At 41.2% G+C, this 25,879-nt stretch overlaps 1 protein-coding gene and 1 long non-coding RNA gene across 7 annotated transcripts in view; one reads left to right on the forward strand and one right to left on the reverse strand.

Annotated features, from left to right (window-relative positions):
* The window catches only part of SLC35F3 (solute carrier family 35 member F3), a 190,857-nt gene that overhangs the window by 78,202 nt on the left and 86,776 nt on the right, over nt 1–25,879 (reverse strand). The gene's annotated exons all lie outside the window — the stretch shown is intronic.
* On the forward strand, nt 9,191–11,842 carry LOC106048743 (uncharacterized). Its single transcript, XR_007157970.2, has 4 exons — nt 9,191–10,114; nt 10,256–10,394; nt 10,860–10,981; nt 11,142–11,842. It is a non-coding gene; the product is annotated as an uncharacterized lncRNA (long non-coding RNA).

The following is a 25,879-nucleotide window of genomic DNA, read 5'->3' on the forward strand; positions in this document are numbered from 1 at the left end:
CCTCTTTTGTGGTAGGAATTAAAATCAGTAATACGTCATGCATGGTAGCAAAACCACACTGCAGAATATGAACTCGCAAAAGTGCTGCAGAGGAGGGACTGAAGTTATGCAGTCAGTTCAAGGAACATACCTTGGGACTGTTTTCAGGAAATGCTCTCTAAGACAAGTTTCATCAATAACTAATTTCTGCTGCTGTGGTTTCTCTCTGTGTGTGTTCAAGCAACTGAAAAATGGGCTGAAAGCACACACACCAGCCGAAGGCCCCACTCCTTAGCTTCTGTGCAATAAAAAGGATGCTGGTTTAGTATTTCTGAGAGAAAGGCTGTCTGCTCTTCCCTGCCCTGGTCAGCCCAGCACATCCGAAGATTGTGAGGTGCAGAATGGTAAATCCAATGGCTCGGCTAAATTTTGCCCATAGACAATTAGTGATCATTTGTTTTTAATGATTTCTACAACTTGCCAAAGACTCTCCACGCAGTAGAGAAGCCACAGCCTTCCTTAGCGTAAAGCCCCAGGCAAAAGTTTGCACCTTTTGGAAGCAGTGGGCGAGCCAAAGGTAGGAAGAAACCTTTGCTGCTTACCCCTGCTTTCACTGGCCAGCATTACGATGTTGCATATGCCAGCATCCATTAGGCATCTTTATTGTAAATAACATTTCTTCTTTGGCAAGTCATCTCACCCCACCAGAAGTGCCACTAATGCATTAGTGCATAATTGAAATAACATTTACAATGCCACCTGAGAAAAGGCTTCAGCTTCAAATCTTATTAACCACCTAATGATGAAACAACACACTGGAACTATAATTGGAAGGGTAGGTAAATATATAACAGACTTCGCTGGCAAAGCAGGTACGAAGGAGTTTAGTGCTATTTGGCTCACTGGGATAGAAAACAGAATGTAAATGAGAGTAACCCTGCCTGGTTACAGTGAAATGCAAGGCAGTGTATGGAAAAAATGGAGCATAAGGTGACAAAAAGAAGCTAAAATCACACCTTCATTTTATGCATGGACATACCCTGTGTTTCTTTCAGTAGAGGTTGTGGTATCAGAAAAAAATGGCACTCGTTCCTTCCCTGGCCTTGTGATGCTTAGCTCAGGTCTCAGGGGAACAGAGAAGCTGCACTTGGTGCTCCCCTGGCATCAGTGGGACCTGATCCACGGTTCCAGGTTTTCACTAGAATAACTGCACCAGTTAGGTCTGTGAAAGGATATCTTATCTGTAAAGCGTACAACTTGACCAGAAAAAAGCCCAAGACACCTGTTATACTGGCAGGAAATACTTTTGCTGACCTATCTTACTTTTTTTTTTCCCCTGGTATAAGCTGTACAGGCCAAAAAAACTCCTGGGTTTTAAATACTCAATTTAGAAGGGCTGCACTCCACCAATGCAAACACATCTGCAAAACGCTCTTTACTAGTGACAAAGTCTGAGTTTGTCCACACTCGCAGAAGAAAGAGAGATTGAGATCTGTTTTTAAATCCAAATTTAAAGAAGCTCATTCAACCCACTGTTCACAGAACTGTAAACTGCCAAAGGTGTAAATCTCCAAAAACTAAGCAGAGGCAGCAGCAGGCGTGACTGGTGGGGCAGGCTTTGGGTTACAGTAATACCTGGGGACTCCAGCTAGGTCAGTCTGACATGATAGTGAGGCTGGGGGTACATGTATTGAGGCTGTTGTCAAGACAATCAGACAAAAGCTTTCTAAGGTGAAATGTTTTCTGCATCTCTATTTTTCAAGTGTTTTATGCAACCTCAAACTAAATGCACTCGAAATGTGCAGCTTATACAGCGATTTCATAGTTTCCTTTGGCTGGAAAACCAGAATTTGCAGTAGTCTGAGGCACCGGGACCTCTTCTCAGCTGTTCTTTGAAAATTATGAGCATCAGGCAGAGCTAGACCCATTACACAGCATGTGACATCAAACACTGAGATCTTATGCAGTTTTCTACATTATTAATTTTCTACCTGATGGCAATGTGCTCCTATTATTTCTGCCTCCCACTACTGTTCTGTGGTGAAAACCCTGCAGTAAAAATCCAGGTTAATTCCTTTTATTTTTCTACCTCCTGCTGCTGTCCTATCTGTCAGAGATGCTGCAAGAAACAAAAAATTGTAGCAGAACAACTTAAAAAAAAAAAAAGCATTGCTCTACCCCATGTGATATTGACAGAATTTCACAGCTCCCTGTCTCAGACAATAAAGAAAACAGCCCTTAATTTTCATGTTCCAAGTATTATTTTCCCACTGTCCCAGGGTAGCAGAAAATCAAAACCACCCATCATCTCCTGCACAAAAGCCACCACAGAGCAAAGAACACCATCACTTTCAGGCAGTTTCAAAGATCTAGTTTTCCTTACTTGTTTTTTGGCTTTCTACATAGCTATTACTATAAAATGCATGGCTAGAGACAAACTGAAATACTAACTTCCACCTGCTTTGTGGCCACAAAAAAACATGCTGTCACCTCTGTGCGAATTCTCCTCCACAGCTCAGGAAAAGGGTCAAAATAAGTGGCAATACAAAGAGAACAAACACTTTCATGAGCCAGCCTTTTTGCCTTATCCAGACACAATACTGTTATTTATTCATGCATTGTGTAACACAGAACCAAGAGTTGTAGTTAACACCAGAATTCTGTATGATTAGCAGTAGATGGACCCTTAAAAATTCATGTAAGCACCTAAAAATGTCAGTCCATATGACAACCTTCCAGCTGCAAGTGCTACTACTGAGATTTAGGGGACTGTATTGCCCTCTAGTGTCCACGCATGAGAGAGAATAATCTTATTACTGCTTCACCTCATCGCTTCTCTTTCAGAAGGGGCATTTATTTACATGTGGGTTTGCTGCTGGAGAGCATATGTGGGGTTCACGGCACCATGCACTGTGCATGCAGTGCTCAGCCATCACCTGTGCACAGCCCTGTGCTGCCACATCAAGACTGTACTTTCATTAAATCAAGTGAAAACTAACAGAAGCACTTGTTTTAGACCAGGCTGGCAGACCTGGCTTATTTCCCCTTGCTCCTTTGCAGGGGGAAGAGAGCAGAGCCCCCACTGAAGCTGGCCAAGGCCATGAGGGTAGCTGAGAACTGAGTCTCTTTAGCAAGGTCCCTTAGGAGTCTAGGCATGCCTGATCTTCTGCATGGGGACCTACATGTGCATGTGGGTACATGCAACATCTGCCCTGGAGCAGCCAGTCCATGAGGAATGGCTGGTCTAAAAACACACAGCCCCGTACGCACAGTTACTTGTGAAACCCTATGGCTTCTGAGATCAGGAACACGGTACAAGCCGTCTTTTCACATCCCCGTCCTGCACAGAGATGTCCCAGGGACACATCGAGTTCAAGCAGGAGCCTTTAGGTGATGTGTCTTGACTGACTGGGGTCTGGATGGAGAACCAAAAGGATGCCCCATAAAGGGAGAGCAGAGTTATTTCCTCACAGAGCCTAGGGATTGGGGTGAGGTAGTGGGAAAGGGTGTTTTGATCCATCTGCATGCAGGGTGACACTCACCCTGGAGGAATGATGTCTATAACACTAAAGTTGAGCACATTTGAACTTGGAGAGGTTACGAATGCGGACTCCACATAGAAAAAAATCCAAACTTTTTCCTGCTTGTCCTCCTAACATTCCCATCACCTTGAAAGTGAGGGAGGATGCTCTCAGAACAGAAACGTAATGATCACAGTAAAAACATTTTGCACTGCTTTTATCTAAGTATAGATCTAACACCAGGTATACAGAAGACCAGAGAGGTTAACCTGTCTTGTTCAAGGTTACAGCACATGGCCACGAATAGACCCAGACCTCCTGGCTCCTAAGCCCATGCTTAAGGCACAACAGAGAGCCTTCCCTTAAGCAAATGTGCTGAGAAGTTGCACAACCTGAACCTACTGGTTGAGTTTCTTTCTGAAGTTCCTGACAGCAATCCATGACCAGATAGGTCAAACTCAGCATTACAACTGTGATCTGCTAGTGGTGACATACAGTCCTTGTCTTTTGCAAGTAAGTCAGATGTTGTATCAGGTCTCAGCCAAAATCCGATCAATGATTAAGAACTGAGGCGCACTGTATTCTCACAGGTCTTTAAGGATATATCCAGTGACTTTCAGTCAGTATTAACCACAAGACATAGAAGATGTCACTTCAACATGATTTTATTTTCAACTGAATATCATTTTATTCAATTGACAGAATCCTATTCCCTCTACTTCATTTTCATTTCAAAAGGTGACACCTGAAGTCTCTTTTTCCTTTTTTTTTTTTTTGATGGCATCCCTCCTTTAATGCAGTCAGCTGAAGGAACAATTCTCTTTCTCTTTACTCTATTTTTCTTTCACTCTAATTTTACAGATACACCCAAGAACTGAACTGCAATAACATTTCTTAGCTGTAGTGAGGAGACTATTTTGAACCTTGTACTCCATTATTTAAAATTACCTCTTACTGTCCTTTTTTCTGATTTCATGAAACTGTGTGAAAAGAATATTTCATTCTTTTTTCTTCTCCTTTTCTGTTTCTCTTCTTTTTCTTGGGTTCTGATCTACTGAATTAGACCAAATTAGGCCAAAAGGGACTCTTGCCACTGAATAAGTAATGGTAAATGACCAACCCCAGCAGAGGAATGAAAGCAAGCAGGCTACAGATGAAAGGTCTACCAAATCACCATTAGACGACTTCCAAACTGGTATTCAGACATAGACTTGAGGATAATACAACAGAAATTAGTCACTGAATAGAATTCAGTTACACATTAGACAACATAAAAATGTGTTTCACTTCTCAGCATATGAATATGTCACAACATAAGCAGGGATGCTCTGCAGATGCAGTGAAAATGAGAGACATGGCTATTTAAAACACCTCTGCACGGTAGGCACTGGGGTAGGGCATACTAGTATTTGCTCTGTATAGAATATAACTAGTTTTTAGAAGAAAAATGTATTTCGTCCTTTTTTTCTCCTATTTTCTCCACCACTAGGCTGTTGCCTTTACCCCTCACTCAGGGGTTCTAAGCCATGAGCCCTGATCCCCCTCGCAGACAGGCGCAGATCACCTCCCAAGGACGGCTCACTTTGCATTACCTCCATGTGCTCCTGCAGTCTCCTCACACCTGAAAGCTTGCTGTTCAGGGCACAGCCTCCTTGCTGAACAGCAGTCTGCACTGTATCGTTACGGGCTGGGAAGGACATGCAGAGTATCTTAGTACTGGTGTCTTAGTATTTCACCATCCCTGTGGGAAATGCTGTATGATCAAGTCAACTGCAACCCTAATGCCAATCCTGTTAAAAATACATCTAAATAAAATAGTAATCAGAATGGCTACATTCAAATAAGAAATTGCCAAAGTTAGCTAACTAAACACAAAGTACCTCAAAGACCAGGTATTTAAAACTCAGAAGCCCGAAAGCACTACTATGTATTTAGTAGGTACTTCAGAAGCTAGCATGTCCATTTTCCACTGAAATTAATGGAAATTAATGAGACTTAGGCCCACAAAACTCTTTCAATAACAACAGATGTCTCTCTGCATCTCCATGTGCCTCTCGCTAACTTTAAATGCCTGATTTAAAATCCAGCTTTCAGAAGTCAGCTCAATGTGTTGGATGGATCAAGCACACGAAAGCTTTTCATGATATTTTTAGAAAAATCAATCAAAAATTATGAAGAACTACATTTCCAAATGTTTCTTGACTAATCTAGGAACCAAAAATTCTTTTAAAACACTAATTATTGAAAGACAAGATATTCAATGGTACATAGAGATAGAAATAAGCTTATTAGATTAATAGAATTGTTTCTAAGTCCATTAAAAGGGAAAATATCACAATTTGATTAATCTTACATAAATACACACATACTTAATCAGCAGGGACTCTTACCACATTGGCTATTCTAATCATATTTGTCATCAACATTCCTTTTTTAAGTATTTTGTAGACAAATAGCCCACTGCTTCAATACAATTGATATAGCCACTAAATGTTTTCCAGAACCAACCCTATTAGACAATGGTAATAGTTTAAACATTGAATTCATAATCCTCTTCAACTGTTGCTGCTTTTTGCACTTGAACTGACATTCATCTCAAAGAACAGTATACCCATGAATTTTCTGTTTAGAAAAGATTTGGGTTATTTAAATCCTACAATGTGTTATGAAAGATATAAAAGAGGAAACGTTAAGCTTACTGGCAATATTTAGCTATGTGAAACATCCATAATTTACATATATCCCTGTATCTTAACTTTTTTCCCAATAAACATTTCAAATCAATAATTTTACTTTTAGGCTTCATATGTATCATTGAAGTTGACTTGCTATCGATCTGTTGTACATTTCCATGGAGTTAAAATTCTTGTTGCATAATCATACTTAACTCATTAAAAACAAAGAAAAAAAAAACAACACCGAAAACTACAAACAAAAGAAATGAACAATTACAGAAGTAAACATATAACATTCTGGATTTTACCTTGTAAGTGGATTAAAAGTTAATTGCTTTTTATCCGAAAACAATATGAAATGGGGAAATGGACAAACTTCTCTGCTTGTCTCCAAAACAGTAACAGTAAAAGCAGTACAAAGTCATAGTATCATAGAAGCACAGAATGGTTTGGGTTGGAAGGGACCTTAAGGACCACCTGGTTCCAGCCCCCTGCCATGGGCAGGGACACCTCCCACCAGACCAGGTTGCCCAGGGCCCCATCCAGCCTGGCCTTGAGCACCTCCAGGGATGGGGCATCCACAGCTTCTCTGGGCAGCTTGTGCCAGTGCCTCACCACCCTCACGTAAAGAATTTTTTCCTAATGTCTAATCTAAACCTACCATCTTTTAATTTACAACTGATGCCCCTTGTCCTATTGCTACACTCCCTGATAAAGAGTCCCTCCCCATCCTTACTGTAGGCCCCCTTTGCGTACTGAAAAGCTGAACTGGCATAAAAATCATAATTAACTTGCTATAAATGATAGTAATAAAAAAGGTAGCTGCCCTTTACAGTGAGGCAAATGTGTTTTCTAAGAATAAATTGTCTAGGTTTATCTAGTTTCCAGCTAAAGCAAGTTTCCACAAATAACCATTTTTGAATTGTCTACGCCAATAATGGCGCAGGATGAAATGCCCATGGAAATGCTTCAGGATGGAATTACACACAGATCACATCCTACCTTCCCTTCTACACATGCTGGTGGTGTCACTGTTGCATAAGCAGATTTTTATTTGTTCATTTCATTTTCTCACCCGGTGAGAAAATACCTAGTGATTTACTAAAGTAAAATCCACCTTTTCTATTCAACTAAAGACCTATTTAGATGCTTGAACTCAGGCAGACAGCATCCCTCTCTGTAGCACTTTAGAGGTTTCCATTCATTTGGCAGGGAATACCGGTGCTTGTTACAGAAGACTTTCTTCACTGGACATCTAAAATTCAGATGTGAGCTTGACAGTCAGATGCAGAGTTTCGATACTTAGATGCAAGCTAGGTAGGTACACTGGATCTTATCCCGTGTAATTAGCATTTTATGAAAGCAGGATGGCCTTAAAAAGAAATCTCAGTGGTCTTTCTGCCTCTAAATATGTCCATTAAGATCCTGAATTATTTTTAGCCTTTACATATGTTTTATTTTGTATTAAAGATTTAAGTAACGCAAAAAAAATATATCTGTGCATTGCTGTCAACCAGAAAAACAGCTTGATATGAAAAGTTTCTGAGTCTGGAATTCAGACCTATATTTAAATTGTCACAGTCAAAGTAATGAGGCAACTTCATCTTGGAACTGCAGGCACCAAAAAGAGGTCAAGAAATATGAGTCTCTGAACGAATGAAGGAGCAGACACTGCAGTTCAGAGAAAAAACGAAAAAACTGCAAAACATGAATTCTGAGCCAACACTAGAAAGTAATTAAATGATACCAACTTTGGATGTAACAGTCCCATCATGAAAAAATAAAATATCATGACTGCAATTAAAAAATATAATAAAAGTTAAAATGGCAAAATCAAAGGAAACACTTTCCTATTAGGAAAACAATCCTTTCACTCAAGATATTCTGCACGTTTCATAAAATGTTTTGATTTCGCAACAAGGAATGATTGTATCAAATATTTTCAACTGATTGGCTGCTAGTAAGATGATAACAGATTACTAGATTGCTGTCTAGACACCTGCTGTACCCCAGCTAGTCCACCTTCTGCAAAGGTTTCTCATAGCATTGTTGCGATATGCCACATAAGTCACAAGAGCTTACACTTCCCATGTATTCCCATTTATCTTAGATCTTATGCTGACCACTTATGCTGAACTACAGTAACACTAAAAATGTCAACATTTCACCTAATTAACAAAATAACTTCTAAGAAAGATTGTGAAATGAGAAAACAAATCCAAGAAACTCGAGAAGAGAATTCTAGAGGAGAAAAATTCCAATATATCTTGTAAAACTCTTTAAGAGGCTTCTTAAGAGTTTCTAATTCACATTCCTTTACTCTGGCACAACTCCTCTCAACTTGATATTCTGAAGATTAAAACAAATGTACTGTAACAAGTGCCAACAGGCTCTTGCACTTTAAAATGATCAACCAATAGCATATGCGGCACTCTAGCTACTAAAGCTGAGGAGTTTCTGGCCTCTTTTCTTTACTATTTTATCCTTTCAGTAACCTAACATAGGTCAATTTCTCAAAACAAATCTTCAGTTGCTAACATCAGCAACAGTAAAGACATCATAGTATTGCAAACTGTGTACTAAGGAAAATCTGAACAGATTTTTATGACAAGTACATTTCAAGAACTACGCTGTCCTGCCAACCAAGATGCAATACTCAGATCCACGTACATGCTCCTATTTCATTACAGGAGCCCACATGACTAGTATACAAATACAGCAATGTGTGGGCTTACGTCTGTGTGAAAGGTGAAAAAAACATATATATTTAAAAATGAGAGTAATATGTCAGTGTCTTGGGGACAAAAAATGAAGAATTGGATGGTTACAAAAGAATCCTGTAACATACAGATGCCCAAATACTCCACATTTACAAAATCTAACTAAATAATTAAAGTTTCTTGCATGTAAGCCACCATATTGGGGTGATCAATATCAAGAAAATGAAAAAGTTCCTATCTCTATCCACCCACAAGGACTTACTTTGGGGGCAATTAGAAAAATAAGGCATTCCCAGCATGAGCAAATGGATATCAGATCTTCATGAAGAGCTATTTACTACAGGTACTAAACAACAATAGGTGCTTTGAATAGCATTTTGCCTAATAAAATTTGCATGGTTCATCCTTGCTCATCCAGCATACCTGTCTGTGGCTGATCTTTCTGTGATGGGATGTTGCAGTTTGTTGGTTTTACTAGCTGGACATGATAGACGCCTATGTGGCATACATATTTTAGTTGTCCCTTTACTATTAAGGTGAAAAGAAGCATTTTACCTTTGTAAACTGAGTTTGTTTAAAACCATGTTTCTGTTTTTGCTCATAAGATATATGCAATGGGACACTTGCTACTGAAGTTGGCTTCATAACTCCATCACCACCCGTACCTTGTATGTTCCTCCAGCTGTTGAGAATGAAGTTGAAGAGGCCGTGATAACTGCTGACATTGTCAGAGCAGCAAAGTAAAGTCAAAGGCTACTTTCTACCAGAAAATGATTAGTAAGGCACAAAACGATGTTTATAAGGCCTTTTTCTAAGGAAACGGAAGAGATCCACTATGTCCTAAGGCATGCAATGCACCGACTGGGAGCACAGTTCTTTTCTTTTGGAAGAAATTGACCCTCGCTTTCCTGAGAGGTGAGTGAATACATGAAAGAAATAAGAGATGATTCTCCTAACTTTTCTCAGCTTGAAGACTGTCTGACTGCTTCAAAACCAGATCAGCTGTAACGTTATTATAGCTCCTCAGATGCGAGCAATTTTTATACTTTTCATCTTTACAGGTGTCATAAATTTGCTGTAAATGCCTACAGAGTACCCAAACACAGCAGCTTCAATTACTTTCTAAGATTCAAAGCCTTCTCAAATTGATTGTGGATTCAAGATGTACAGATTTAGCAGACATCTCAGCAAAAGAGGGCTAATGGTTATTGCTACAGAAGTGAGTCTGAACACTCCCATTTTGCGAGATAAGTTTCAGCTTATGTAATGAGATTCCTCCAGATAATATATCTTGCTCTGCTCTCCCAGAGATAAAAACACAGCTCCGGCTCATTCACTCCACTCTGTTCTCCTCTTAAAGACCAATAGGAATTTGCTAAGTTCATTCAAGAACTGACCTCATTTTACATTGTGACGCTGTACTTCACTGTGCTAAAGCACTATGGAGCTGCACTGACGGGCAACACGGGACCTGGATACTGAACCTCACCCATAATAAGGTAAGTTAGAGTCACTATTCCATACATACTCCTAAATAAACGGCCTCATTTTCAGCAGTGCTGGCTATAACAAGTTCTTGGCTGGAATTCTGCTGCTCTTTTCCTAAATTTTCGAGAAAAACTGTATGGAATTGAGATGACTGAAGTGGTTTTAAGATTCCAGCTGTAGCCTACAAGATTTGAAACGTTTGGTTTCAACTCAACAGAAGAATGGCATGATGGCTGCAAACTGTACTGTTCTAGAGCTGGTCTCACTTTTTGAGATTGGTGCTGTTAAAAAACACATGTAGCTCTTATTCTTGCAAAACTTTCAAAGGCTCTGGTAGCAACTTGCCTAAAAAATTGTGAGCTCAGTTTCGCAGAACCACCTCTTTCATTTGCCAAAGTTGAGATTAACTTGCAGGTGGATGGAGAGCCAGCTCAAGAATGCCAAGAGAGTCAACTTTGCACATTCTCTCTTTGCAGGTTGTCTGATCACATCCGTGAGCTGCACTAACTGGGTTAGCCACTGTCAGACATCTGACAACTGGACAAAGATGGACGATGTGCTTTGAAACTTCAGGGCAGGACACCTGGGGAAAAAAAAGGTCTGTGTGGTCACAAAGGTACTCTGTTTCCTGGGTCCCAGTGCGTGCACAGTGTGCAGGCAGTGTTGATGGGCTGGGAAATTATTGAGCCTTTAGCCCCCTCTTCTCCCTCCTCTGCAAATTCAATTTTTTTTTTTTTTTTTTTTTTTGCTTTGCAAAGGGCAAAAGTTACACAAACATTGACAGAAGTCGACAGTGTCATTGAAAATAATCAGAAGAGCTCTGAGTGATAACAGTTTTTAAGGACTGTCAGTGGCTACTCATATCAAGTTGCTCACAAAATAGTCCTGAATTACCTTCCTGGAAGATAATCTCCTATCAGACTTTTCAGAAATATCTTGATTGCTCAGTCCCTTTTCTTTACTGTAAGGTTATAAAAACCCAGAGACTTTATTAATAAGAAGTTCAATAAATGATGGGAATACATTAGCAGGTTGTGATCGTTTGTGTCATTTCAGTGAAAACAATTCTTTCAATATGAAAAACAACCCACAGTCTTTTCTTTATTGAGAAGCACCAAGCATTAGGACCTTCTGTGTCACGTTGGAAGAGCATCACAGCATACCACTCACCACAGGCACTGTGCTAATTAGAAACCACAACCAGAATGTTATTACCGAGAAATGATTATTTTTCCTTATAGTAACTGAAATACAGTCTCTTGAGCAAATTTTGAGATAATTTAGCTATTTAAAGTAGGAATCACATTTGTTTTATTTTGAATTCCCAGAGGTAGGGGCTACTGTGAACTGCATGTGAACATCACATGTGCTCACACCAGAGGGCCTGGTCCCAGCCACGGAAAGTGGTATCAAGGAGAAGCCACAATAACAGGTTGCAGGGAGAATGGATGTTAGTATATTCAGGGAGAGGGAGAGCAAAGAGAGAAACATACCACCACATGAATAACAGAATCGAGAAAATGAAAGAAATGGTTTAACGTATATTGTGAGTACGTGTGTGTTCATGTGCGTGCGTTTTTTGGGCACATACTCTAGGAAGGAGTAAGGAGAGGGTGAGTATACAACAATATCTTTTGTATATCCTCCTGCCTTCCAGCAATTTGCAGCCTAATAGCTTTGTGAGCCAGCGATTATCTTCCTCTCTTTTTTTAGTAGTCATCATCATAGAATCATAGAAAGGCTCGGGTTGGAAGGGACTTTACAGATCATCTAGTTCCAACCTCATCCAACCTGACCTTGAGCACTTCCAGGTATGGGGCATCCACAGCTTCCCTGGGCAGCCTGTGCCAGTGCCTCACCACCCTCTGAGGGAAGAATTTCTTCACAGTATCTAATCTAAACCTCCCTTCGTGTCATTCCCCCTTGTTCTGTCATTATCTGATTGAACAAAAAGTTGTTCTCCATCTTTTTTATAAGCCCCCTTTAAGTATTGAAAAGTTGCAATAGTCTCTTTGCATCTATCAACTTGTAACAATTTTCTGTTCATTATATGAGAAATAGGGCTTCTTAGATTGGTTACTTAATAATTTAAAGATAGGTGTCTTTACATCTATTCTCATGGCAAGAAGTACTTTCTAAGAGAAAAATCTGAAGAGAACAGTGACCCTGTTACTTGGATATGAACTACTCAGTCTTCCTGGACAAAGATTCACATGTTTTAAGAAAGGCCTAATTTTAGTAATTTATTTTGAATTTTTACACTTTTTTCCCCCCCTGCTTTTCCTTCATTCTTTCTCAGCTGCAGTGTGCCCCAAGTAATATGAAGTGTTACAAGAAGCACGCTATGCCCCACAGCATGGATACCCTGAGGAACGGGGCAAGAGGCTCACGTGTGCAGTGAGTGTATCTTTGTGCGAGAATACAGAGAAGCCCAGAAGAAACGAGAGAGGGAAGCAGCAGCCTTGAAACACAGGGTTTCAAGGAGATGCTGTATTTCAATGTAGTTATTGACATCTAGATCCTGAAAGGAGTCAACTGTTCTGGTTAAACACACCATAGAGGTGTCTGTCCAGCTTCAGTGGAGGACTTGGGAAAAGACAGGCAATGGGTCCAATTCCAAGTCCTTTGGTCAGGAGGAGTCTCTAGTGGCTGATATTTGGGCCGGCACCTTGCCCTGAAGCCCAGGCGCTGTACGGCAGCACTGCATCACCCTTCAGAAGGCAGCCTCACCAGGTTCACAAGACAAACGTGGAGGTTACCGACTATGAGAGAGGCTTTGTCTCGTCTCATCAAAAATTGACTGGCTTATTTCTTGAAACACTGAGCATTTTCTAAATTAAACTGCAGTTTTCATCTCCTGAAATAGCGTGCCATGAGCAGATAACCAGCACAGTTGAATTCAAATTATTATTTCCAGGCTGGGCATCTACTTCTTCCAAATGAGTTCAAACCTTCCTGCTTTAAAATGTCTTTTTAATTTGGCATGAGCAAAGCAGAGGAAGTCTGTCATTCAGAAATGAGATTTGGGCTGCTATTTGATCGTTTTCCTTTCACACAAGTAGACTGACACAAAGAAACATTTATACCATTGAGCAGTTCAGATAAGACCTGACAGCATCTACTGTAAATAAACAGAGGCATCAGTGGACTTTACTTAACCTATAAAAATTAAAACTGATCCAAAGTATGATCTATATAATGAACAAACAAAATCCTTTTCCCTCAGCTATTTAATAAGAGCATTCACAAAGCTTTCAATTGACAACTGTAAATGTTTCTTTCAAAAAAGTCCTCCTGTGAGATGCATTCATGCTATTGATGCTATTGTTCTGTACCTGTATTCAAGAAGCTGAGATCCTCTCAATCATCATGAGCAATCTTCATATGCTCCTGATTTTCCTTACCATGGTTTTCTGTTACTAATAAATGAATGCTTCTGGATAAGAATCACTCCAGTGTAATCACAAGTACAACAAGGCGTGGGTATCTTAACAGTGAGGGTTACCTGAGACTACCAGTTATGTTGTCGTGCCCAGGGGAGGTGCTGTGCCTCCCCGCCAGCCAGGTCACCTTTCCTGGCCTTGCGTGCAGTCACTACCCACACCAACTGGGAGACAAAATGCATTAGCTTAGACTCCAGTGAAACTGCTTTACTGTGCAGTTGTGCACATGGACACTTATTGCGGCTAAGCTGATTAACAGTGATTCATCAAACTACAGTAATATCTTGCCTTGTTGCCCTAGGATACTCGATAGCCCAAACCAGGAAAAAATTGAATTCACACTTCTGTACTAACATTATGTGCTGTTTTTTTTCCAGGCACTCTCATTTTTGCAATGTTCTGATTGCTAGCATTTTACCCATAATTTTTAAAAGCACTGTAAATTAAACTAACCTATATAATCTTTCAAGTTTTATTACTTAATAACCAGGTGTCTCCTTGTAAAGCAAAAATGCTGCAGATTGAAATGGATGTCATGAAATGCTTAGCTGCTTTAGAAGGTATGAAAGCGTGAAGTGAACCCAGTATCTCTCAAACTCATTATCACTGCAATTAGCATATAGGACATGTTAGTTTAACTTGATGGTTGTTATGACCAATAGGAAAATTAACACTTGCCAACAGTGTAAAGAGCAAACAATTGGAATGCAACCCTGATCTACCTGATAAGAAAAACAATTTCATAAGTACATATTTTTATTCCATTCTCAATACAATACTGTTCAAAATGCTCTCAACTCTTTATAAGATGATTTATGTCACTGGGGCTTTCCTAGGTAAACATTTTAATAAATATGCATAAATTTCTCCAGGCTTCATTTTTACATATTTGGAAATAGTAAAATCCAACAAACTAAGGAATACAGTTTCTGTGTTTAGCTCTACTGCTGTCACATTTCAAAGTAGTTTAGGAAAAAAGCCCGCGACTATTCATATGAATCACTCCCAAACCTGTATCCTCCTTATAGTGTTCTTCCAAGCCTTTCCAGCATGTGTCACTGAGCTGACATCTGCTGGACAAATGATTTCCCAAGCACTGAGGCCCAGATCATGAAAATAAAGACAGCAGCAAATGTGCTTACATGTCAGTCTGGCACCACCACCACTTTTAAAACAGATTCTTCACTGTCACTGAATCTTGAGCTGCCATCAGTTTGCTTCAAGTGTCCTGAGGCAGTGTCATCAGCACTGGTGTCAGCTGAGAACAGTAGCTGCTCAGAGATTCAAAGCAGGACTTGTCTTCAAGCCTTGCCAATGAGCCTGAATCTTGTAGGTCCCCATACAAGATGGTATTGCCACATGGTCTAAAATTTTGGGTAGACCTGTGTGGTGCCAGGATTTGGACTCGATGATCCTTATGTGTCCCTTCCAACTCGGAAGATGCTAAGATGCATGACCCACCAAAAGATGTAGGAAAGGATATAGATGTGAATTTCTTAAAGGATCAGAAAATTTGTCTGAGATATGGACTATCACACTTAAGGCCCTGCTCCAAAGCAGCTATCAGATCTCCCAAGCCCATCTGAGTCCAAGGGTAAACATCTCTCAGTTTCTCTACTTGACACAAATAATGAAGTGCTTGCTGGAAGCAAGCTTTTACCCTGCTTCTGAACTAAGTGCTCAAAACTCTGGAAAATCAGGGTCCTTTTCTCTGGCTGGCTGAATAGTTAGTTAGTTTACAACAAGAAATAGCTTCAAAAGGAAAGACAGCTTTCTTCCATATACCAGGAGAAATAAAAGCATACGTAGATAACTCCTCTCTTCCAGTACAATATGAACACATATGAATAAGGTTGGTTTTCTCTGTCAACCTGAGTCGGGGAAATGTCTAGTGTGAGGATACGGCTTCCCGGGGCCCAAGGACACTGCTGCTTTCCAGCTGCAGGACATTCTCAGCATGCTGGTGGCTTTGCACATGGCCCTAAGAGAGCCATGTAGACACTTATGAGCTCTAGCTGAGAAATGGCTTTGAAGGTCTCTGAGGTTGCCTATACAGAGGGCTCTGAGGGAGGCCTGGGTAAGCAGTGCACTTGGATGGTGCTGGAGGAATCAGCAGCTCATTATATGATGCGTCTCTTTTCAGACTGTAAAACACTGTTCAAACGAGATGTTTTAAAAGCCAGCAGTGAAGACCAGATTAACACACCCCTTTTGGATCAATGGACTTTTGTCAGCACTCATACTTTCTTGTGGAGTACCATACATCATTACTTGCAAGCTTGTATTTGAACCATATAAAACTTGACTGATAAGATTATCTGACACAGACTCATTGACTTGTTTTGCAACCACTGACTGAAAGTACAGGAAAGGCCTGGGCTTAGGTTCGGAGCAGTAGCTGAACTCTGATCTTACTAACAGGAATGCGTTTTTTCCCTGGCAGGTATTGGCAACACATGGCAAGGGATGTTGCTCTTAGCCACTGTGCTGATATCAGCACAATGATACCTTGATTGGCAGGCAGTGTAGCAAGTGGTCATTATTTTATCATGCATTTTCTTCTGATCAAATTTCAGCTCTTACATCAATTGATCACGTATGCATTTCAGATTTTGCTACAAAAATGTTTCTAGACTATAATACTGAAAAAATGCTCAAAACTACCATCTAAGCAAAAACTGTGTATGCTTATAAACCAGGCTCAAAACCCACAGTCACAACATCTAGGCTCTGGACTGTTAGAAGAAATAACCACATTGCATCAGTAAGGTAACACTTTGAATGTGAAGGGCAATTCATGACTTCTGGGTGCTTGTGGCCGACAGGATTTCAAGTGCTAACAATCAGAGCAGTATTAGTGAAAACCTTGAGAAAAAATAATCAGAAAATAAAACCTACATGCTCATGGTACATTTTATGCCATCCAACAAGGAAAAAAGTGACCAGATCCAAGTGTTTTCCTAAGTATCACATGACACAGCAATGAAAGAATGAAGCTCTTCAGAAAATCAGCTGCAGAACATCTTGTTCCACTACATTTGCAACCAAAAGAGATTTGAAATCACCAGACCTGAGTTGGCAACAAAATAAGTTTGTCTTCCACTTATAAATTTTTAACTGGCTATCGCCGACTTGCATATACCTCATCCTTGAGATAAATTTGTTGAGACTGGCAATGCTGAAAAGCATTTTTTTTATTTGCAAGTAACGTCCATTTTAATAAATGCTAGAAGTCCTATCACATACTGGATAGCCTAGTGAGGCAGTACAAGAAAGAAAATGCAAATAATGCCCCTGACCCAATGGTCTTACATTTTATGTATAGGGCAAACCAAAACAGAAGATAGATGGAAAAAAACAGGAAAACAAGCCCATCTTAGCAAGTCAGCAAAAGGTAGTCAAACCCTGGATGCTCCACAGTCTCTACATTTTCAAATTTTTCTAAACATCAAGGAAAGAGAGCTCTCATGGTGGGGAAGGAGTTAATATTTGCATTGTATTTGTTCAGATTTTTCAGACCAAACATTCTAGAGCCTGTCATCAGCTAAGCCACATGGCTTATGGTTGCTTCTGTTCATTTTACAGTAAATGTGCCCACCATACAAATTCCTTAAAACATAGACGTGAATGCAAAAACACTCTGTGGCCTATTAAGAGCACTGCAAAGAGCATTAACTCAGAAAATGAATTAAATGGTAAAAATTCATTCATGCAGTGCCATCTTGTGTTGGGATAAATTTCTAATCCTAACAATCTCTCAGCTGGAAACTCTCTGGAAACCGATCCACTGCAGTCGTTTAACCACTGAGCCATCTCCTGGGATGTCACACAAGCTGCTCCTCACATGCTTTAGCATTAACTTTCTCACATGGAACTTCTGGACTCCCAGGGAACACAGTTCAGAGGCCAGGCTCTTCTAGAGCTGGGAAACATCTCAGACTGCAGCAGTACCTCTGGTGATCAGAGTGATGCAGGATAAAACAGGGAATAGGGTATAGATGAACCTGCTGGATTTTGAAAATTTCAAGAAAATGATGTTGCAAAACACAGCCAAGTGAATTATGCTAAAATGGTCACAAGAGGCCACAAAGATCTATATACAAGTATATATCTAGATTTAATCTCTCTCAACACAGAGGAGCACGGGAATTTATAAACAACACACTTCTAACTGCAGAAACTTTGATGAGAAAAGGAGGAGTCTCTTCTAGGCCGTGCAATACTGAAATCAGTCACTTTTATTCTACAACAGAAAATTTGCAGAATACCAGGGCATCCCGGAGGAGAAAGCATAAGAAATAATTATCTAAAAACCCTGAAAATTATTCTGAAACTTGCAGCACAAGTGAAAGAATTCCAATGGAAGGCGAACATATTGTGGTCATTTTATCAGTATCACAAGGAACTAGATACCCTTCTTGAACCCAGAAAGCAGCACACCTACTTATTTACAAATTTACATTATTTACATTTAGATGCATTTTAAAATAATTTTAATAACCACAGCTCAAGGACCTCCTGAGCACCTTTGGTTTCCACAGACAGCCCAGAGGCCAGGGGTGCATATGAACTGCATCCTATGGGTAGGAGATGCATCTACAAGGCACTATGCAGCCCTGGGAAGTTGGTGCTGTTCCCAGGAACTTAGCAGGACATGGGGCTCCGTTTCACTCCTTGTAGTATGACCATCAAGCATACAGCAACACCTGATACTAACCTGGGATTACAGAGTGTTAAAGGGTTCAGGTAGCCAAGCAGTTTCCAGGGTGCCAAGTCATATGAACATTGTCCTGGGAAACAACGCAGACAACACGAGACAGTAGTTTCTAAAACTCTTGTTTTACTCAACTCATAAACACCTTCCCTGCCACAACAGTATGCACACAGGAACGCCTGCTGTGGCCTGTTAGCATCCTCACTGACGTGACTGATCTTCCTAACTGTGATATGCTGCGATTTGGTGAGGATGACAAAAGACAGGAGAGAGCAATAGGCTGCAGGCAGCTTGAGGCAGGAGGAGTCATGGAGCTACTATCCCAGCAGATGGCAGCATTATGCAGGATCATGAGCAGTACCAACACCGGCCATGCCTTGTTTGTCTCCAGGTGCATGAACAACCTTGCTGGACGCTGCGAAGAACCGACCTGTTGTGCCTCAGCAGTTCGAGGCCTACGTAATCTCCTCGCTCCAGTGACAGTCTGTTGGATGCCATCTCCAGTCAGGAGGACTTGAGTTAGGTCACTAATTCCAGGTTGTGAAAGGCCACTTTCACTAAACACTGATGGGCTGAGGTGGGATGGGACTTCTGGATGTCTACTCCAACTCCTGCTTAAGCAGGGTCAGCTAGAACGGTCTGCCCAGGACCACGTCCAGTTGGGTTTTGAATATGTCCATTGAGGAAGGCTCCACAATCCCTCTGGGAAACCTGTGCTAGTGTTCAACCACCCTCACCATAATGCCACTGCGCGGCTCTCCAGGGCCTTCACCACCTCTGCACGAGGGGCAGGAGCATTCCCAGCCCACGCAGCTGAGATAGCGCACAGCACTTGGCAGTCCTTGCTCCCCTTCACGCTAGTGAGTGAACTTAAGTTTCTTAAGAGTTAAGAGGACTTCAAGTAGTTGAAGTGTGAATGTGTGAGGCCTTCCTTCATCAAATACCATAGCTATTTTAAAGAACCAAGAGATTCAAAAAACACAGTTCAAAAAGCAATTTTGGAAGGAAACCTTTAAAGGTTATGGTTTTCAATTTTTTTTCCTATTAAGAAATGGAACTAAATGCTATTCCTTAAAGTGAAACTCTAAATTCTCACAACCTCTGATTTCAGGGTTTAAGGCTTTAAGAAAACTTCAAATATAAGAACACTTGTGACAAAAGCAAAACAGTTGGAAATTTAGTTTCCAGTTTTACATCATTGGCAAAAATATATAAATAAGAAGTTTAGAAGATTGAAAGCTTATGTCCTTTGGAAAAATTCTCATTTCTATGTTTGCAATGAAAGGAACCCTAAGGCAACAAAGCCATTTTCCTGATTTTAACAGATGATAAACATTCTATAGCTTTCTATAAAAAAGTCATTGAATGGATGGCATTAGGACAATAGTCTCAATTAGAAAGCCAAAATATTTTATAATTTAGGATCTATGAAAGCTCCACATAGGAAAAGAAATTTAATAAAGATATAATTGTATTATACTGTGAAAGTTGTACTGTAATTATACAGTGAAAACGCGCACCTTATTTGATCCCTTCCTTTCAGGGACAGGCATGTATTACTTCAAATAATAAGAGAAAAGGAATTCTGTGTATATATATTATATGTATCAGCATTTCAGTGTATTTTACAGAGCAGGAGAAATTTATTAATATAGGTTTCTAGAAACTGAGTTAAAATCACCTATGAAGGGCTGATCGGAAGAAGACCTGTGGTAAGGTAAAAGATTCAGTGCCTTCAGATACTTTGAGCTTGTGTTCTGTAGACTCCTGTGCAACTACTAAAATTCCATTAATATTTGCCTTCCTTAATATGCTGAATTAAATATCCACACATTGACTGTTCCTTTTGCAGATCAGTTCAAACAGAATTGCACTCTTGCACAAAAGCTGCCTTCTTTTCCCTCCCTATAACCTTGGCCAGTGGCTGAAAAAAAAATAATTAAAAAAAAGATTTCTTCGTAAAGCATGGAAAGTCTCTTGACATGTTGACCCTCTCAACATTCAGTCATGCCAAAGATATCGCTATCCTGGGCTTGGGGATGTTTTGACTGGTCACTGCCCAGCCATGGCCAGAAGAGGGAGCACAAACCCTCTGCTTTTACTCTTACAGCTACATCACTAGCAGAGATGCTCTGTTTATTTGCTTTTATTTTTTCTAACTTGACATGTTCAGTTCTAAATAATTTATGGAAGCTGTTTGGGAACTCAGGACATTCCTCTTCATATAGTGCATGAAAGCAGAAGATGAATGGATGATGATGATTTGTGTCCTGAGAAATATGAGATCAAAATCAGGCAGGATTTATAGTTGCTTCAGAAATGCAAACACACACACACACAAAAAAAAAAAAAAAAAGATCTATAGTTATGACTTTCAATCCTAATACAAAATAAATGCTGAAGTACTAAATGCTTAGTGTGTAAATATGTGTGTATATATGTACAATATATGTATAGATGTGCATGTATTTATACATACGTATGTTTCCCTCCCTCTAAAAGGAGACTGAACATTTCTACCCCTTTGCAAAGAAGGATGAATGTTGACCCTGTATCCCTTTTGTAGGTGGGGACACTGAGACACCAGAGATGCAGCAGCAGTCTCAGGGCAGACAGCAGCAGTGACAGTGCTGGCAAGACAACCTCAGGGTTTGTGCTCAAGGCTGGATGCAGATCAATGTGCATCTGCTGAAGGCTCAGCTCAGCTCTAACATGGTTACACAGTTGACAGACTGAACAATCTTCTGGCACTGAGCTTGGGTAGAACAGCTGTATATAAATGCTTCTTTGAATTGGCCTGGGTTGCTATAATCTCAAAGGCTTGACCTATCTGTTGTCATAGCCTCAAAACCATACTGTCTCAGTGATGAAAAGATGCTAAACTGTCTTGTCTGGTTAGAAAGTAGAATTAGCAGGGTATATTACAGCAAGAAGAACATCTTCTGGGGCAGGTGTGTTGTTTACAACCGGGAGGGGAGTGTGAGGTGTACCTTTGGAAATACCAGATTTCATAAAACAAAATTAAAAGAAAACAACAACCAACTAGCTGGTTTACACAGAAGAGGGAATTATCAATGGATCTCTGGGTATTGCAATATAGTACCAAAGAAGATACATGTGCTTTTGGCTGAAAAAAATCCCAGCACAGCAATAAACACAATGAAATTTTTGTGCTAAGAATCAAACCAGTTTCATCAAGCTCAGACTTTGAGGGAAATCCATAGCATTGTCAATTCTCCTCATTTCATGGAGATTCTCAAGACACCTGCTATTTTGTTTCCACCACATCTGCAGATGTGTCCCATTGCGAACCTGAAAGACCTTAAAAAACATTCCTAAGCCCAGTTAGTTAGGGGGAAAGTTTGAAAATTGGATGCAATTGTATTTTGGAATCTCAGCCATAAGAAGACAAAATTAATAGGTAAAATAAAGACTGATAAAAAGTTATTTTATTATTTTATCCATTGGTAATTTTTGAGCTCCCCATCAGACTGTATTTCTGACTGGCAGTTTTGGAAAACTTGGCAATTAAAATACTGAATATCCAAGGAAGTAGCAAATGCATACACTACATTTACTAGTGGGGAATAAAGTGAAATGGACTGCTGGGTATATATTCCCAAAAATGCAGGCCTGGAGAAATGGCTGATTATAAAGACTTCTACTCTCCAACAGCGAGAGGGAGTAAAGAAAACAAAAATCTACACCTCCTCTTTCACCATGAGCCAAGCTTTAAGTTCCTCAGACCAGTCAGCCAAGAACTAAAAAGAAAGACATCCTCCAAGCAGCACACACATCTTCTCCTTACCAACATTCCCAGCATCCCAATTAGTAAGTACCAAGAAATGGTAATGGGAGGATAGCAAGGTTTCTCACTAAGTTTCAGGCTTCAAGACACTGCTAACAAATCCCACTCCTTCTCGCTCCCCCAACAATTTTTCCACTCTCACCCTAGTCAACTGATTCAGTCTAACAGCCAGAATTTACCTGGAAAATAATTGCAAATCCTGCATCACCACGTGCACAAGTCTCACAATATACATACCAGCTCACTTCTTCACTTAAATTGACTAGAAAGGTGATTATTAACAAAAACCATTCAGCAATCCCACAGGAAGGAGTGTCCAGGATTTAGCACGCATGCTATCATAAAGCCACACCAACAGACAGTTTTGTCAGAATGAAAGAAAGGATTTGGGGATTAGAAGGGCATAGTATTTTGCTCCTGGATTGCACGGTAATGTTTGCCAGTTATTCAGTACTGCTATCCTCAGAAGAAAGGAGAAGGCTCTTTTTGTGTCTGGGAACAGAAACATTAACCTATAAAGCGTCAGATTACACATGACCCATTTGGCTGCCAGTTTTGGGTATGAAGAAGTGTACTTGATCTCAAGTCACAATGATTTCATTTCCAAGTGCTCTGGTAGGGTGACAAAGTATAGCAATGAACAACATTTCCATCAATTTTAACGAGTTTTTGAAACTGCCATGGTGCTGTAAAGTCATCTCAGCATAAATCTCAATGGGCTGTATCAAACTACTTTTCCTGGGACTGCCGAGTCTTGAGCCTCTTCCTGTTGGCTTCCCACAGGCATCCCCTCCCTGCTGCAGCTACTTCTCTGTTCTTCCTGCTACTGCCTCTCACAGCTTTGCCGGAGCAGTTTGGCATGTTGGTCTGCAGCAGTGGTCTTCTCCACACCCCTGCAGCTGCCTCACCAACTTCCAAATTCCTTACAGGAAACACGAGTGGAAGACTTGAAAATAGAAGCTTTTTTTTTTTTTTTTTTTTCCCTCACTGCTGCTGCTGCCACCTCCTTGGAGCAAACAGCTTGAGCTCAACTTATCTTTAGGATGGGATAATCTAATCAGCTGGTACTGGTGCTCTGCATCTATCTGTGAAGCCTTCTGCTTCGAAGAGTTTGAACCACTTCTCTACTGGAAGTCTTAATTACATTCAAGCTAGTTCCCTTCATCACTTTATATCTCTCTGGGTAAAATATATATATATATATTAAATTTCTTCACATTGCTAGAATTACATAAAGAGGACTTAATGAAAAAGAAAACACCACCAAGGCTGTCTAGATTATGTTACATGTGCCTTCTGATAGGACATAATATACTTTGTTCTGAATTCTTATGTTCCCTACCACCATCACATAGCAGCAACACCACTCTTTTCGAGAACAGTACTGTGAGATTATATAGTAAAACGGAAATTAAAGATTAAAGAGATATGACATGAATCATATGAATTTCAGCTTAGTCTTCAAAATATTTTTTAACTCTGTATTCTTTCTTTTCTGTTGCCCTGAGCTGGTGGAAGGGGATGGGGAGCAGGATGTGGCCTTCGCTATCCATGAGGAAATGGTTGGCGACCTGCTACGGAGCTTGGATGTGCGCAAGTCGATGGGGCCGGATGGGATCCACCCAAGGGTACTGAGAGAACTGGCGGAGGAGCTGGCCGAGCCGCTTTCCATCATTTATCGGCAGTCCTGGCTATCGGGGGAGGTCCCGGTTGACTGGCGGCTAGCCAATGTGACGCCCATCTATAAGAAGGGCCGGAGGGCAGACCCGGGGAACTATAGGCCTGTCAGTTTGACCTCAGTGCCGGGGAAGCTCATGGAGCAGATTATCTTGAGGGTCATCACGCGGCACTTGCAGGGCAAGCAGGCGATCAGGCCCAGTCAGCATGGGTTTATGAAAGGCAGGTCCTGCTTGACGAACCTGATCTCCTTCTATGACCAAGTGACGCGCTTGGTGGATGAGGGAAAGGCTGTGGACGTGGTCTACCTTGACCTCAGTAAGGCTTTTGACACCATTCCCCACAACATTCTCCTCAAGAAACTGGCTGCTCGGGGCTTGGACTGGCGTACGCTTCGCTGGGTTAGAAACTGGCTGGATGGCCGGGCCCAGAGAGTTGTGGTGAATGGAGTCAAATCTGGTTGGAGGCCGGTCACTAGTGGAGTCCCCCAGGGCTCGGTACTGGGGCCGGTCCTCTTTAATATCTTTATTGATGATCTGGATGAGGGCGTCCAGTGCACCCTCAGTAAGTTTGCAGATGACACCAAGCTAAGTGCGTGTGTCGATCTGCTCGAGGGCAGGAAGGCTCTGCAGGAGGATCTGGATAGGCTGGAGCGATGGGCTGAGGTCAACTGCATGAAGTTCAACAAGGCCAAGTGCCGGGTCCTGCACCTGGGCTGCAACAACCCCAAGCAGAGCTACAGGCTGGGAGATGAGAGGCTGGAAAGCTGCCTGGCCGAGAAGGACCTGGGAGTATTGGTGGATAGTCGGCTGAATATGAGCCAGCAGTGTGCCCAGGTGGCCAAGAAGGCCAACAGCATCCTGGCCTGTATAAGAAGCAGTGTGGCCAGCAGGTCGAGGGAAGTGATTGTGCCCCTGTACTCGGCTCTGGTGAGGCCGCACCTCGAGTACTGTGTTCAGCTTTGGGCCCCTCGCTACAGGAAGGACATGGACGTGCTCGAGCGAGTCCAGAGAAGGGCGACCAAGCTTGTGAGGGGTCTGGAGAACAAGTCTTACGAGGAGTGGCTGAGGGAGCTGGGCTTGTTCAGCCTGGAGAAGAGGAGGCTCAGGGGCGACCTCATCGCTCTCTACAGTTACCTGAAAGGAGGCTGTAGAGAGGTGGGGGTTGGTCTATTCTCCCACGTGCCTAGTGACAGGACGAGGGGGAATGGGCTAAAGTTGCGACAGGGGAGTTTTAGGTTGGATGTTAGGAAGTACTTCTTTACCGAAAGGGTTATTAAGCATTGGAACGGGCTGCCCAGGGAGGTGGTGGAGTCACCATCCCTGGAGGTCTTTAAAAGACGTTTAGATGTAGAGCTTAGGGATATGGTTTAGTGGAGTACTTAGTGTTAGGTCGGAGGTTGGACTCGATGATCTTGAGGTCTCTTCCAACCTAGAGAAATCTGTGAATCTGTGAATCTTCTCACCTGCCACCCGTTCATCTTCCAAGTAATTTACTAGTAGACTGCATGCTCTACTTTTCTGTGAACACTGCCTGGAAAGTCAAAGGATGGTTTCTGGTGAACTTAATATGGGACACCATGCATGATAACAGACTGCTCATTATACTCTGCTTTGCTGTGTGGGTTGCAAAGGACTGCCTTGAAAGCTCTCGGTGAGGATGTCTGAGCAGACTGGTGAGCACTGCTCTGGGTATACCCAAACACAATGGCATGTCTAAGAAAGCAACAGGGACCTCTGCACAGACAACGCAGAGACCAAGGAGTATTGTGTTAGTAGGCTGATTATTATTTCCACCCCTTGATGGGATCACATAAGCTGAGCGTGGCACTTTGCTGAAGGGACTGCAGAGCTC

The sequence above is a fragment of the Anser cygnoides genome, chromosome 3 (genome assembly GCF_040182565.1).
Source record: "Anser cygnoides isolate HZ-2024a breed goose chromosome 3, Taihu_goose_T2T_genome, whole genome shotgun sequence".
NCBI lineage: Eukaryota > Metazoa > Chordata > Aves > Anseriformes > Anatidae > Anser > Anser cygnoides.